This window comes from Nicotiana tabacum, chromosome 24 (assembly GCF_000715075.1).
Source record: "Nicotiana tabacum cultivar K326 chromosome 24, ASM71507v2, whole genome shotgun sequence".
Taxonomy (NCBI): Eukaryota; Viridiplantae; Streptophyta; class Magnoliopsida; order Solanales; family Solanaceae; genus Nicotiana; species Nicotiana tabacum.
In genome coordinates, this window is record NC_134103.1 from 92,296,378 (window position 1) to 92,312,883 (window position 16,506).

The following is a 16,506-nucleotide window of genomic DNA, read 5'->3' on the forward strand; positions in this document are numbered from 1 at the left end:
CTTGGCAGCCACAAACTTCTTTAGTCCAGCATCTTCAGTCTTGTACTTATTTTCGAGCATTCCACAATTCTCTTGATGTTTTCATGACTCTATAAATATTGTACAAGCCATATTCCAAGCCACTTAAAATATAGTTATTGCATAAGAAGTCAGAATGCTCTCATGCCTCAGTGACCACAAATCGCTCATTTTCATGAGTTTCTTCTCCCAGAACTGGAACGTCTTCGCTGATAAAGCGCTGTAAACTGAGTGTGATCAGGTAGAAGAACATTTTCTGCTGCCAACGCTTAAAATCCACACCGAAAAACTTTTCGGATTTTTCTGTCGGTGCCATCGCCGGTGCAGGAGTTGTGCAACTTGAAGACGCAGTTGCCATTGCAGCAGTAGTCCCAACAGAACCATTCTGTTGTTCCGCACTTGTTGTCATTTTTCTGTAAAAGAAATTGACAAACATAATTAGTATCTCGGTGTAGTTTTTATATCTTCAAACCGAATACAAGCAACCGAGTTTTTATATCTCGGATTGAGTAGAAAGTCACAAAGACTTTAATCTCAAATTGGAATAGAAAATCCGAAGATTGTAATCTCCAAAACGGGAGTAGAAAATCAATAAGATTTTAGTCTCCCAAAACAGAATGTAAGATGAATACAAAAATAAATATTAAATTCCTTAAGCTTGTTATCACTCTGTATTTAAAATCAGTAAATCAATAAACGTTAGTTTAAAGAAAAAATAAAGCAGAAAAAATTCCGAGCCCACAAGTGTCTTATATTTCCTTAAGGAATTTAATCCCCTCACAATGCCCAAGGTTGCGGATTAATTCCTTAAAGGATAGAACGGAATAACTATTCTGTGATAGCGACACTTCAAATCACAGAATTTCGACGAATACAAATGGCGGAGCAAATCACACAAAATGCTTACGTTTTGCTTTTGAAAAACCAATGCAGTATGCAGAAAATTAAGAGGAGAGATTTCAGATTTTTCAGTATTGGAAAATAAGGCTAAGCCTCTATATTTATAGACAATGAAAGGGTGAGATGAAAAAATGCAATCCAAGAAGTGCTTCTTCCATTTTCCATTCATACCCCAATAAAATAATGAGATGAAGAGGTGCAATCCAAGAGGTACCTTTTTCCATTCCTCATTCACACCCCTTAAAAACGCAACAATACTTATCTATGTTTGTAAGTCAAAGTGGGACGAAAGTCTTGAACAACTTATAAATTATTTCAATTTTATTTGATATGATCGTTTCGAGATAAAAAAAATTCGAGCTTTTTATGCAAAGGACAAAACGTACGCAACATAATAAAAGAATTAACATTTGGTGAAATTTTTTGACCTGATAAGCAGACGATAGAATTAGGTAATATGTAAATTCTGTTTTATTTCTCGCCTCGTGAGATATTTTTTCAGAATATGTTTACATACCTTCTCTTGGAGGGCAGAGAAATTGACGCAATTTTTGTAGGCAAAACTATTTCACTAATATTTTTGTCGTTGATATATTTGTTCGTCAACAGTTGGCGATGTCTATAAGGACGAAAACTATATCCCTTATAATTTGTTATCGTATTTTTCTTTATATCAAATTATTAGTTAATTTTGTATTTTACTACTTATATAATACATATTTAAAATTTCATACTTGAGAATATCTAACTTGAAAAAAATCAAAAGTTTCGACAAATTCGATTTGACCTGTAGCAAACAAGCAACTACTAATTTTTCCTGTTAAAAGAAGTCTCTCTGGCATTAAAAATGTACAATTATACTGAAACTATGTTTCTCTGAGAAGCTATGAAGCTCAAACTTTTTTTGGGTCAAATTAAGCTCAAGTTACTAATAACATTTTTATTAAGAAAACTCGAAATATTCATAAGTAATATTTCACGCGTTCTGCTCTCCTTATTGTTCTATTTTTGTTATTATCAAAAGATTGCTTAAAATTGTCATGATCTTCTTTTATTTGTGATAACCGTTTGAATTAATTTACAAAACTTATCACAATTATCATGGTGGACAAATAGTTGGCCATTGTTAAACAAACCCCTCGTTACTTCCAAGGTAAAGAATCTTATCTGCTTTTGCTTTCTTTTCGGTGGCCCTTTTTTCTTTTTCTTTTTCTTTTTCTTTCAAATTAAATATATTTTGTACCTAAAATGATCAACTAATTTATTTTACATCAAACAAAATAATTAACGGGTAAGAGTACTCTTTATAAAAAGCTTCCATATGTTGAACCCCAAACTTTTAATTAGGAATGAATGAATTCCTATCCATTTCATTATATCTTTCGATTGGTTAATGGTCGAATTTGTACGAACATATTGAATATATGCCACATATTTTCATATACTAGCATCAAATCATACTTAATATATATTTACATATTTTTGCTTTAATTTATAATTTAATTATAATACATTATATGATTTAGTGTAAACAAAATTACACACATAAATTTTACCGTCGTTGATTCTTTTATTTATTTATTTTTATTTATTACTCATTATGTTTCAATTTACATGAACTCATTTGACTGAACACGAAATTTAAGAAAAGAGAGAAAACTTTTGAACTTGTAGTGTAAAATGAGACACATATATTTTGTATAATTATAAATCATTGCATAAAGGTAAATTATTTTCAAATAGAAAAATGTGTCATTCTTTTTAGCACGGACTAAAAAGGAAATAGATTCACATAAATTAAAACGGATAAAATATTTTTTTACCGTGGATGATTCAATTTTAGATATTTTCTTTTCGGTGGTTTTAATAGCCAGGTCTCCGGTGTTGTTAATGCAACTATCGGGGCCGCCGCGTTTCGTGTTACTATTCTTTTGGCTGACACGTGAATCTACCAAAATGGGCGGTTTGTTACTCTAAATTTATTGTTATTGATTAGCTTTTGAAAGTGATCGTGTTAAAAAAGCTTATGTTTTTTTAATGTTTTACCGAGTTATTGCCTTTGATTATATAGAAAACAAAAACTTTTTTATTATTTTTAAAATAAGTTTGTTGTCTATGAGCCCGTTTGGATTAGCGGATTATAAATAGTTGATAAACTTGAAGTGCTGAAAAGTATTTTTAAGTGTTTAAACTGATTTTTTAAATAAATATTTACGTGTTTGGATAAACGTGCAGAAACTGATGATAAGCAGTTGATGTTTTTAGTAGAAAAGTGCTAATAAGTTGTTCTTTTATTAAAATGACTACAATATCCTTAAAAACTTTACAAAAGATAATAAATTAAAAAGTTTTTTTTGTAAAGATAAAGATGAGCAACGAATATGGGATGAAAAGAAAGTTAAAAAGTTTATTTTAGGAAAAATATTTTGTGAATTAAAAAATATTATTAAGGCTAAACTAATAAAATTGTCATGACCAAAAATCTATAATAGGTCGTGATAGCGCCTAACACCGCTGTCAGGCAAGCCAACCATAATTAATTAACTTAATTACTCCTTTTAATATTTGAAATCACGATTTCCTTCAATTTAATAATAAAAGAAGAACATTACGGAGTAAATAAAAATATTTTCATAATTTCAATACCAAACAACCAATAATCACCCCAAAATCCGATGTCACAAGTGCATGAGCATCAACTAGGAAATATAATAAAAATACAACATCTGTCTAGAATATAAATTAGACAAGAGAAACGTAAATAACTCTGATGGAGACTCTGTAGGCTGCGGATCGTAACATGAAACGCATCTCACGGTAAGTCCCCGCAACATTCGTGCCTCTGCGCCCAAAAGACCATCGGGTATATATGCGCCTGCACAAAATGTGCAGTAAGTGTAGTATGAGTACGTAAATCAACACGTACCCACTAAGTATCTAGCCTAACTCCGGAGTAGTAGTAACGAGGGGTCGACATCGACACTTACTAGAGGTCCAGTCAAATAAATAATACGATAATTCATACAATTGTAAAGTACACAACAATAGCAATAGGGGAGAAATATGAAGTTTCATAATGTTTCAATTATTTCCTTTTTATCAAAATTTATCGATCATGTATCCTACCTCGATATCTCAGAATAAATGCCAAGTGTCAATACCAATCAGATAAGAAATATCATAAAATACCGGGTATCAGCATAAGAAAGGAAGGAATTGATCCCATTCTGAGAGATACTGCCGAGGCGTTCAGCCCGCTCCACAAGAAAGGAAGAAAGTTTTTGAATCACAAGATACGCGCTTACAATAAAGTACATAAGCACAATAATAAGTACATCTCTTTACATTTATCGAATACCTTAGCAACAACTCAAGGTATTAAAGCTTGACCTGATACTTTTATTTCTAAATCAATTTCAGTTATAACTTTAATTAAATAAGCCAACAGAACAAGTTCAAATAATTCATTTATTATAGGATAAAGTCCTAAGTCTACCTGGACATAGACATGCTTTAGCTACGTACGGACTCTCGTCACCTCGTACGTACGTAGCGCCCACAACTAGTTGCACATAACGATAAGTATCACCTAGGGAATGGTTTCCTTCTCACGGGGTTAGACAGGAGACTTACCTTGCTCCGAAGTTCCATAACCGGCTCTAAAGTCCTATAACACCTCAAACCGATACCCGTCGCTCCAAAACTAGTCAAACAATGTGCAAACCAATAAAAATATACTCTAATACTCGTAACAAATCAATTTAGACAAATTCCCAACTCCGCTCGAAAAACCGATAAACCAACCATCGGGCCCACGAGCCCGGATTCCGAAAATATTTGAAGGTAAACATTACCCATAACATTAGAACTCAAATATATGATTTATTCTCAATTTCATGCCCAAATTTGTGATAAAAAATCCAAGAATTCCAATTTCTAGGTTTTTCTTCAATCTTCTAGATTTCTACTAATTTCCATGTTTAAATCCATATATAAACTATGTATTTAACACAAAATTAGAAGAAGTCACTTACCCCATAATAAAGGATGAAGATGGCACTCCAAACTTGCTCCAATATCGGCTTTTATGGGCAAAAAGAAGTGAAATTGAACTCAACTCTCGTTTTAAAGAAAACACTGCCCATCCACGATTTTTGCTTCTGTGGTTCATCAACCGCTCCTGCGGAAATTCCATCGCAGCTGTGGTTCAAGCTCGGCCAACAGTCCCCGCATCTGCGATTCCTTTTTTGCGATCCCCAAGCGCATTTGCGCTCGCGCACCTGCGTGTTTGTTCCCGCTTCTGCGACCCCAGGCCTTTTGGCCAACTTCGCTTCTGCGCTTGCCTTGCTGCTTCTGCGATGTCGTACTTGCGGCCCTTTTTTCGCAGGTGCGATTACACCAGAACTGAGGCCCTTCAGCAACACAACAAAACTCCAAGTTGATCCGGTGACCACCCGAAACCACCCCGAGGCCCTCCGGACCTTAATCAAATATACCAACACGTCCCAAAATACATTACGAACTTAGTCGAGGTCTCAAATCGCGCCAAACAATATCGAAACTACGAATCACCCTTCAATTCAAACTTAATGAACTTTGAAATTTTAAACTTTTACAATCGATGCCGAAATCTATCAAATCACGTCAGATTGACCTCAAACTTTGCACACAGGTCATAATTGATATTATGGACCTACTCCAACTTCCGAAGTCGAAATCCACCCTGATATCAAAAAGTCTGCTCCCCGTCAAACTTCTCAAAAACCTTCAAAGTTCTAACTTTCGCCAAATGATCCCGAAATGACCTACGGACCTCCAAATCCACATCCGGACGCGCTCCCAATACCAGAATCACCATATAGAGCTATTCCTAGAATCAGAATCCCAAACATACATCGATAGCATTGAAATGCACTCCAACCCAAATATATGAAATCCTTCCAAAATACAATTTCCACAATAGGCGCCGAAACGTTTTCGGGTCATCCAAAATCCGATCCGGACATACGCCCAAGTCCAAAATAATTATACAAACTTGTTGGAACCTTCAAATCTCAATTCCGGGATTGTCTACTCAAAATCCCACTTTAGTCAATTCCTCCAACTTAAGGCTTCCGAAATTAGAATTTTCTTTCCAAATCAACTTCGAACTTCCCAAAATTAAATTCCGACCACGCGTACAAGTCATAATACCTGAAGTGAAGCTGCTCAGGGTCTCAAACCACTAAATGACGTGCTAGGGCTCAAAATGATCGGTCGGGTCATTACATTCTCTCCCACTTAAATATACGTTCGTCCTCGAACGTGCTAAGAATTGCTCTAGAGTTTGTCCGAAATCATTATTTAACACCTCGTGCACTTACCCGTGCTACCACAACCCAGTTGAGCACATTTGCTTGAGCAAAACTGAAAATCCTCCCTTTTATCTAGTCAAATAAGCCTTAGAGCCAAATTTTAACATCTGAAATTCTCTACCAGGTGTGTTTCCAACATACGAGCACCGTATTAATCACTACATGATGCACAAATACATGTTTGCATACCTTCGTGGAATCCACACCATGCACCGCATAATTCACATGACCATAAAAATATCCCTTGATAACAACATCCAAAAACCCATGAATCTGATGCTCACAACACACCTCATGACCCATATATGTCTTGTTCCAACTCTTGCAATACTGCTACGATGGAGGATATGTATAGGAATTCATAACTAACTGCCAAGTCAACAAATCATTGAATCTCTCCTCCGGACAAGAACCATTACCTCATTATGAACCAAATAATTATATTTGCTCTTTAATATGCTTCATATAAATCTGATTGCGCTGATCCTAGGTCCAATAATCTCGTCTCACCTAGTACAAGCACTCAGGCAATAAGCCACCTCAGACACTGCCAAAAGTCTCATATGATGCCACAATGTGCCATCAAACTAGAACCCCGAATGTGATACATAAGGAAACGAACTCTGTAAAGAACTACTAAACCCACGTAGCTAATTTAAACAACTGAAAAGATGTCATGAACCTTTCTCAGAAAATGAGAAGCAAATCACACAATAATAGATATGGGAAACTGTACTCAATATCATATTGTTGCGGCGTGCAACCCAATCCACACATGATACCATTGCGGAGTGCAACCTGATCCAACCATATACCCGTGGTGGCGTGCCACCCGATCCATACATAATAATCTAAAGAAAACACATATCGAGTCGTAACGCTTGTACTCACGAAATGCCCGAATATCAACCATAAGCACGCCAATTGCATAATACAAATCCTGGGGAGACGGGTAGTGTCATACACTATAAAACTCAAGCACAACTAAGGTGCAATAAATGACCTGCATCTCGAGAGCCATCCTGCTCATATAACACCACAAACTATACGGGATCTCAATATGAGTGCGAATAATCAAACCGCCTCACAACACACATGGCATAATAGAGACTAAACGGAAGGGCCGACAATAGAAATAACATCCAAGGCCTGAAGACCCCTCCGAAAACAGCGTTATGCTGAAATGAACACATCCAGTCTGATATAGAGCCCACATTCACATTTAGATCCATCCACAGACCTCAAGTCAATCCTGACCGTACCGCACTAGGCTAATAACCTTTCAAGGATCCACAACAACCCTTTTCCCATGACACACAATAACAACCGCCAAATCCGGAACAAACTTCCATAATTCAAAACCAACTGAATAGAGCGCCTTTCAGGCCTAAACTCTCACATTAGCGATAGTACTAAATCTCCATACTTGGTTTCAAATATTTAATCAATTAAGTTACTATATGTCACACTTATACAATCTTCTCGTGGGATACTCTCCCACGACCTTCCGCACCAGGTAACCAGCCAGCACATCCATACCACTGGCCACACTAATACTGTAAAGCAAATCAAGAAGCCGCAAATCAGTACACAAAGCCTCTTACACAATACACCGATCTCAGGTGATGCCCAAGACAATACCAGCTTACTCTAACCATCTGAATCCTTTCTTGCTCATCCGAGCTCGTGATATTCTCGCCAACACCAAATGACAACCTTAATCCTCAACTTCCAATTCCCATGTCGCTCACTGTGCCTAGCATGCCAATACGCGATAGTACAAGAATTTCACCATAACTCCTGAACCACTAATAGAATAAATAATTTTTCATAGAAAAACCTTTTACTTAGCTCATCTCAGAAGAACCATTGCAACACATGACTGAATTCCCATAACCGCAGAAAATACAAATCCTCAAGTAGTGGTCTAAACTCCTATAACTCTTCCGGGATCCATATACACATAACAGATCATAATACTCGAATGCCTCCAAATAAAATTAGTTATGACGACCGTCAAGCCTCGCACACACCGCCACAAGCCACATGTAGAACTTAACAAGATGAAGGAACTGATCATTGCCACCATTATGCCAATTCAACCATTGCTAACCGATCCGACTTCTTCTAATTTACTCTCGACTTGCCTTAGGAATAATAATAGTTCCATTCAAAATATCATGAACCCAAATCCGAACTCATCCTGAGTGACCTTATTCCATAAGACCACGTTGTCCCAAAACCCACGAACCATCTCATACCCTCCTTATGCGCATACTCACATTTGTCATTTTAAGAATTTATGCCTCATTTAGTGACTTAAGGTATCTAGCAGCCTCGCAATATGTATTATGACCCCGCGTGTGTAGTCGAGTTTGATTTACGGATGATTCGGAGAGATTTGGGACACTTAGTCCCTGAGATAGAGGCTTTTTACCGTAGTCAGAACTATGTGAAGACGACTTTGAAATAGAGTTAGGTTGGTTCTGTTAGCTCCGTTGGGTGAATTTGGACTTAGGAGCGTGCCCGGACTGTGAATCTGAGGTCTATAGCCAATTTAGGCTTGAAATGGAGAAGGTCAAATTTTTTGGAGAATTTCACCAGAAGTGGACTTTTTGATATTGAGGTCGAAATCCGATTCTAGAAGTTGGAGTAGGTCCATAATGTCAATTATGACTTGTGTACAAAATTTGAAGTTATTCCGGATTGATTTGATGTGTTTCGGCACAAGTTATAGAATATTGAAAGTTCAAAGTTCATAAGTTTTGAATTGGGGTATGACTCGTGGTTTTCGAGTTGTTTGTGGTGATTTGAAGATTCGATTAAGTTCGTATGATGTTTTGGGACTTGATGGTATGTTTGGTTGAGGTCCCGGGGGGCTCGGGTTAGTTCCGGGATGGTTTCATATCATTTTTCCTTGTTTTGCAACTGCTGGAACTGATATCTAGTATTGTTCTTCGCGAACGCGAAGGGTCTCACGCGTTTGCGAAGAAGGATTTTGGACGGCTGGGATTTTTCCATCGCGAACGCGATGAAGAAGCCGCGAACGTGAAGAAAGAGATGAGGAAAGCCTACGCGAACGTGAGTGAGGAGATGCGAACGCGTAGAGGAAAGGGAGTTGGGGGCCTGCCTGACGTTAAGCCTTCGCGAACGCTACTCGTGTCTCACGAACGCGAAGGGCAGAGGTCGGAATGCATCGCGAACACGAAGAAGGAATCTGGGCAGCACATTTTTTGTGCTTCGCGAACGCGAAGAAGGCCTATCTTGGTAAAATTAAAAGTCCCAAAAATGGGGGTTTGAGTTCATAACTCAAAATCTAATTTGGAGCTAGATTGAAGGCGATTTTTGGAGAGATTATTGCGTGGGTGTTTGGGGTAAGTGATTCTCATCCAGTTTTGATTAATTTCCATGATTATGTCTTTGAATCCGTCATTTAATTCGGATTTAATGGAGAAAAAATCGAGATTTTTGTAAAATCTTTCAAAAACGAAAATTTAAGATTTGGAAGTCGAGTTGTTATTGGAATTCGATAAAATTGGTATGGTTGAACTCGTATGAGAATGGGTGTTCGGATTTCATGAAAATTATGTCGGGTTACGAGAGGCGGTTCCGCGTTGAATTTTTGGACTAAAATTTTAAGTCGACGTATTATTATCCGGAATTGTTTTTGATAAATTTTAATGAAGTTATGCAATTAATTTGGATAGATTTGAGCTGTCTGGAGGTCAATTCAAGCAAGAAGGCTATTTTGGAATATCGGCTTAACTTCAAAAAGGTAAGTGTCTTGCTTAACCTCGAGTGGGGGAATTACCCCTTAGGTATCGAGTCTTATATGCCAAATTGTATAATTGAAAATCATGTACGCAAGGTGACGAGTACGTACTTGGTTTATATGTGCAAATTTCATGCATTAAAAATCCTTAGACGCCCTTATGTATAATATTAGAAATTATTGGCAATTAGTAAATCCTCTATTTGTCATGCCTAGATCCTTGTTTGTTGAAATTATTTTTACAAGATGATTTGGTGTGATTGCCACCTTGATTTTTATGTGAAATATTATTTTGTTGAGTTGTTCACTTCCGGATATTTTGTTAAGATTTTTGTGCACATTATGGTCGAGCCATGGGCTCCTTATTGTAGAAAATAATGTATTATTGATTTCTGTGGTAAGTTGTAATATTTGGGCACTTGATGTGTAATTTGTGATATGTTGTAAGATTTGAGCACCTAATGTGCAATTTGTGATATGTTATAAGATTTGAGCACTTGATATGCAATCTGTGATATATTGTAAGATTTGAGCACTTGATGTGCAATTTGTGAAATGCTGTAATATTTAGGCACTTGAGGTGCAAGTTATATTATGATGTGATATTTGGGCACTTGAGGTGCAAGTTATATTACGCTGTGATATTTGGGCTCTTGAGGTGTGATTTGTGAAATATTGTGATATTGATACACATGTGGTGAGATAAGGTTGGCTTGAAACGCGTGGCTAGTGGGGGAACTACTAGAAGTCATGCGGTGATATAAGGTCAGGGTGTTGAAACGCATGCGGTGAGATAAGGGTGGCTTGAAACGCGTGGCTAGTAGGGGAACTACTAGAAGCCATGCGGCGTGATAAGGGTGGCTAAAACGCGGGATGCTATTTCGGAAAAATGATTTCTTTAAAATTTAATGTGAAGGCTCCCGCGGTGATATAAGTAAATGAGATATTCTTGCCTCAGATGATTTTGTTTCATTTAATATGTAAATTCTTATCTTATTCCGTGATTTACTAGTTGACTTTATTATTATGTGTTTTGTGCTCCTAGTTGTATTGTGTTGACTTTGGCTTTTTAGCACGAAACTCTAAAGAAGTATATTTCTGGTTTTTCTTACTGATTTTCGATGATTGAGTTGATTTAAATAAAAGAAATTATTATTATGTTTTAAATTAAATAGTTTTACAACCAAACCAGTAGTTTATCTGATGCTTTGATATAAGTTCAAGGTTATTTTCTTCACCCAAATAATTTCTAAAAATAAATTCAATTCTTTGTTGATTTCTTACTTGATTTAAAAACTTTTAAACTCACTTTAGTGGAAATAAATTGATCATATGGATCTTATATACATTGAGGATATTGGCATGTGAATTGTCCGTGTGGTTGTTATATGAAATATGAGCACGAGGTGTTGTGATTAAATAATAATGATATTTGGCACGTGAGTTGCCCGTGCAATTGAGACATGAAATGAGGGAACGATGTGCAGGAGAAATATAATAATTTAATTATGGGCATGAAGTGTCGTGGAGATATAAAAAAATGGGCTGAGACCCGTGTTTATGAAAAATATGAAAATGGGCTGAGACCCGTATTTTTATGATTATGAAATGAGGTGTCATATGGTGACTTTTTAACTGAAGAATTATATTCAAAATATTTATTTGGAAGGATTTTTATTTAAAAAGTATTATATGAAAGAATTATATTTGAAATATAATTATTTAAGGAAACTTATTTTTGAAAGAGAGTTACTTGGTAGAATGATATGTGAAGGATATTTAATTGAAGAACTTGATTTAACTGAGTGTAATTGTATTTATTAATTGTTGAGCGATATTAAATGGTGATCTTATTGTCTTACTGTGCATATCATTGGTTGTTTTATGTTGCCTTGTTGTGATATCACTGGTTGAGTTGTTGTTATCATTGTTAGTTGTTTTCCAGTACTATTGTATACTGCTATATTGCACAGGGTATTAGACTAGTGAGTGTCTTGACTGTACCTCGTTTCTACTCCATTGAGGTTAGTCTTGATACTTACTGGGCACCGCTATGGTGTGCTTACTCTACACTTCTTCACATTTTTGTGCAGGGCCAGGTATTAAAGATAACGGACTTGAGCAGATTTAAAGCAAGATCGTAAGAATTCAAGGTAGAGCTGCTTGGTCGTCGCAGTTCCTTGGAGTCCTTTCATGTCATTGTACTATTAACTTGTAATCAAACAGTATTGTATATTCGGTCTTCGTGATCATTCTATATATTCAGTTAGAGTTCGTGACTCAGTACTACCAGTCTTGGGAGGTTGTATATTGTAATTATTTTTGTTGTTAGTTTTGGTTACTTATTTAATTCAAAAAATGGATTCAAAAATGCAAATGGAAATCGGCTTACCTAGTCTTAAAGACTAGGTGCCATCACGACGCCTGTGGTGGGATTTTGGATCGTGACAAATCCGAAGTTATTTTTTCCCATTCCTCAAATGCCACATTGCAGACCGACGATAATGTAGAACACTCCAAGCCACTTTTCATAATCCACTGCAAAAGCTCAAATAATTAACCATACTACTGGCTCGAAATCCTTAGGTACTGTACTTTAATTTTGAACCTACTAGGACCATTGTTGAGAGTCACCCACTCTGACTTGTCCCTGAATATAATCAAACTACAAGGCCCTTCTAGCACATGAACACCCTCTCAAATAAGCAAACGGCTGAATTCCTCTCCTTATACATCACATCCATACGAAGCATAGACTCCGGGTCTTCCCAAAACCTGAACATGAACCGATAAGGTCAAAGATAGCACACATTCCTCAAATCCTTTGCTTAAATTATCCCTGATGTTTTCTTTCCTTAGTCGTAATAACCCATCAATAAACCGATAACCAGGAACCGCACAAGTTGACAACTACGCAATCCAATCATAGACGGTGGGGCTCTCCCACTTAGCTTGAAGCTACAGTTACATAACCCTGGGACCCGCCAAGGTTCCTCCTTTCCCATTAACATCAGCTAAAAGTCCAACAACGCATTCCAAACTCGAAGTCATGTTGCATCCAAATAAAATTCATGGTCCTAGTCACTGCCCATCACGATTCCCAAATTGCTCTAAGTTTCCCTCAAGGCGTGTGGCTATCCTACCACAGAACCTATATGCTACTCTACCACTCTCCCACTTTGGTCAAACCCTCTCCCTTAGGCAAATCCTCGACTTCTACTTTTCACACTTGACCTCCTGACAATTCAACCACTGCAAGACACCTCCCACATGTCCTTCCTCGTCCTTCGCTTCCCAATTGTTGCTCCAAACCCGCATCCATCTCTGTAACATCCGAACACATGAGTCGCCACCAACTCTAAACCTCTTAGAAGATCATCTTTCTCGATCCATCAATACTAGAAATACCAATTTGATTCCGAAATAGCTACACTCCGTTATCTCTGACAACCGCATCTCAGGCACCATTTCACAACACCCTGCCCCGCAGGCAAATTGAAAAAGGCCATAACATTAGCGAACCTTAACGCGTTCAATCAAGGATGACGACACCCCATCACAGATAAAAATTCCACCTCGCTCAAAATACCAAGTCTTGTCACTCCATCAACCCAAACCTGAACATTCTCAGTCTGATTGCCTTTCTTCCGCCGGAAATAAAATAATAAATCTCTGAATCATGCACTGAGAAAAACCTCCTTTCAAGTTATTCACTGCCTCATCGTATAGGCAAGCGTCCTACCATTACACAAATACTGTGTGATAGCAATACACGAATTGTCATAATAATCAATGCCAAATCTCAAAACCTTAGATAATACTGATACTGAGCTGAAACGACAGAACGGCCTTCCGCAAGGCGACGACTCTAGGCCAATCAAATACGCAGGGAGAAACATCTTGCACCACATCTATAGTACCATTGCAATTCCTCGATTCCCAATTTATGACAAGCGCTTCACATCGCATAAGATTGAATAGGAAGGAGATGAAGGCATAAGCCTCAAAGGAATCAAATCGCATGATGAGGAATCAAGAAGGGAAGTGCTCCTAACAGCCCTATAGCCTCTCGAAGATAAGTACAGACGTCTCCGTACCGATCTGCAAGACTCTACTAGACTTGCTCATGACTCGTGAGACCTAAATGAACCTAATGCTCTGATACCATGTTATCACGACCCAAAATCCATAATAGGTCGTGATGGCGCCTAACACCGCTGTCAGGCAAGCCAACCATAATTAATTAACTTAATTACTTCTTTTAATATTTGAAATTACGATTTTCTTTAATTTAATAATAAAATAAGAACTTTACGGAGTAAATAAAAATATTTTCATAATTCAATACCAAACGACCCATAATCACCCAAAATCCGGTGTCACAAGTGCATGAGCATCAACTAGGAAATATAATAAAAATGCCACATCTTTCTGGAATACAAATTAGACAAGAGAAATATAAATAACTCTGATGGAGACTCTACAGGCTGTGGATCGTAACATAAAATGCACCTCACGGTAAGTCCCTGCAACATCCGCGCCTCTGCGCCCAAAAGACCACTGGGTATATATGCACTTGCACAAAATATGCAGCAAGTGTAGTATGAGTACGTAAATCAATGTGTACCCAGTAAGTATCTAGCCTAACCCCGGAGGAGTAGTGATGAGGGGTCGACATCGACACTTACTAGAGGTCCAGTCAAATAAATAATACGATAATTCATACAATTGTAAAGTACACAGTAATAGGGGAGAAATCTGAAGTTTCATAATGTTTCAATTATTTCCTTTTTATCAAACATTTATCGATCATGTATCCTACCTCGATATCTCAGAGTAAATGCGAAGTGTCAATACCAATTAGATAAGAAATACCATAAAATATCGGGCGTTAGTGAAAAGTTTATCTCGTGAATATTCATACTACTAGCGGCATAACGCACGATTCTGCCGAGGTCGTTCGGCCCGATCCGGAGTAGTGTGCACACTACCGAGGGTCGAACGGCACGAACCAGAGTTGCACCTCTATATACTGCCGAGGCGTTCGGCCCGCTCCAAAAGAAAGGAAGAAATTTATCCCATTCCGAGATATACTGCCGAGGCGTTCGGCCCGCTCCACAAAAAAGGAAGGAAGTTTCCGAATCACAAGATACGCGCTTACAATAAAGTACATGCGCACAATAATAAGTACATCTCTTTACATTTATCGAATACCTTAGCAACAACTCAGGGTATTAAAGCTTGACCTGATACTTTTATTTCTAAATCAATTTCAGTTATAACTTTAATTAAATAAGCCAGCAGGACAAGTTCAAATAATTCAATTATTATAGGATAAAGTCCTAAGTCTACCCGGACATAGACATGCTTTAGCTACGTATGCACTCTCATCATCTCGTACATGCATAGCGCCCACAACTAGTTGCACATAATAATAAGTATCACATAAGGGGTGGTTTCCCCCTCACAGGGTTAGACAGGAGACATACCTTGCTCCGAAGTTCCATAACCGGCTCTAAAGCCCTCTAACACCTCAAACCGATGTCCAACGCTCCAAAACTAGTCAAACAATGTGCAAACCAATAAAAATATACTCTAATACTCATAACAAATCAATTTAGACAAATTCCCAACTTCGCTCGAAAAGCCGATAAAGCAACCCTCGGGTCCACGTGCCCGGATTTCGAAAATGTTCGAAGGTAAACATTACCCATAACATTACGAACTCAAATATATGATTTTTTTCTCAATTTCATGCCCAAATTCGTGATAAAAATCCAAGAATACCAATTTCTAGGTTTTTCTTCAAAATCTCAGATTTCTACTAATTTTCATATTTAAATCCATATATAAACCATGTATTTAACTCAAAATGAGAAGAAGTCACTTACTCCATAATAGAGGATGAAGATGGCACTCCAAACCTACCTGCTCCAATATCGGCTCTCATGGGCAAAATGAAGTGAAATTGAAGCCAACTCTCGTTTTAAAGAAAACACTACCCAGCCACGATTTCCGCTTATGCGGTTCATCAGCCACTTCTGCGGCTCCGCACCTGCGGAAATTCCATTGAAGGTGTGGTTCAAGCTCGACCCCACAGCCCCGCATTTGCGACCCCATGCCTTTTGGCCAACTTCGTTTCTACCCTTGCCTTGCCGCTTCTATTGCGTCGCACCTGCAGCCCGTTTTCCGCAAGTGCGATTACACCAGAACTCAGGCCCTTCAGCAACACAACAAAACTCCAAGTTGATCTGTTGACCACCCGAAACCACCCCGAGGCCCTCCGGACCTTAATCAAATATACCAACACGTCCAAAAATACATTACGAACTTAGTCGAGGCCTCAAATCGCGCAAAACAATATCGAAACTACGAATTACCCTTCAATTCAAACTTAATGAACTTTGAAATTTCAAACTTCTACAATGGATGCCGAAACCTATCAAATCACGTTCGATTGAC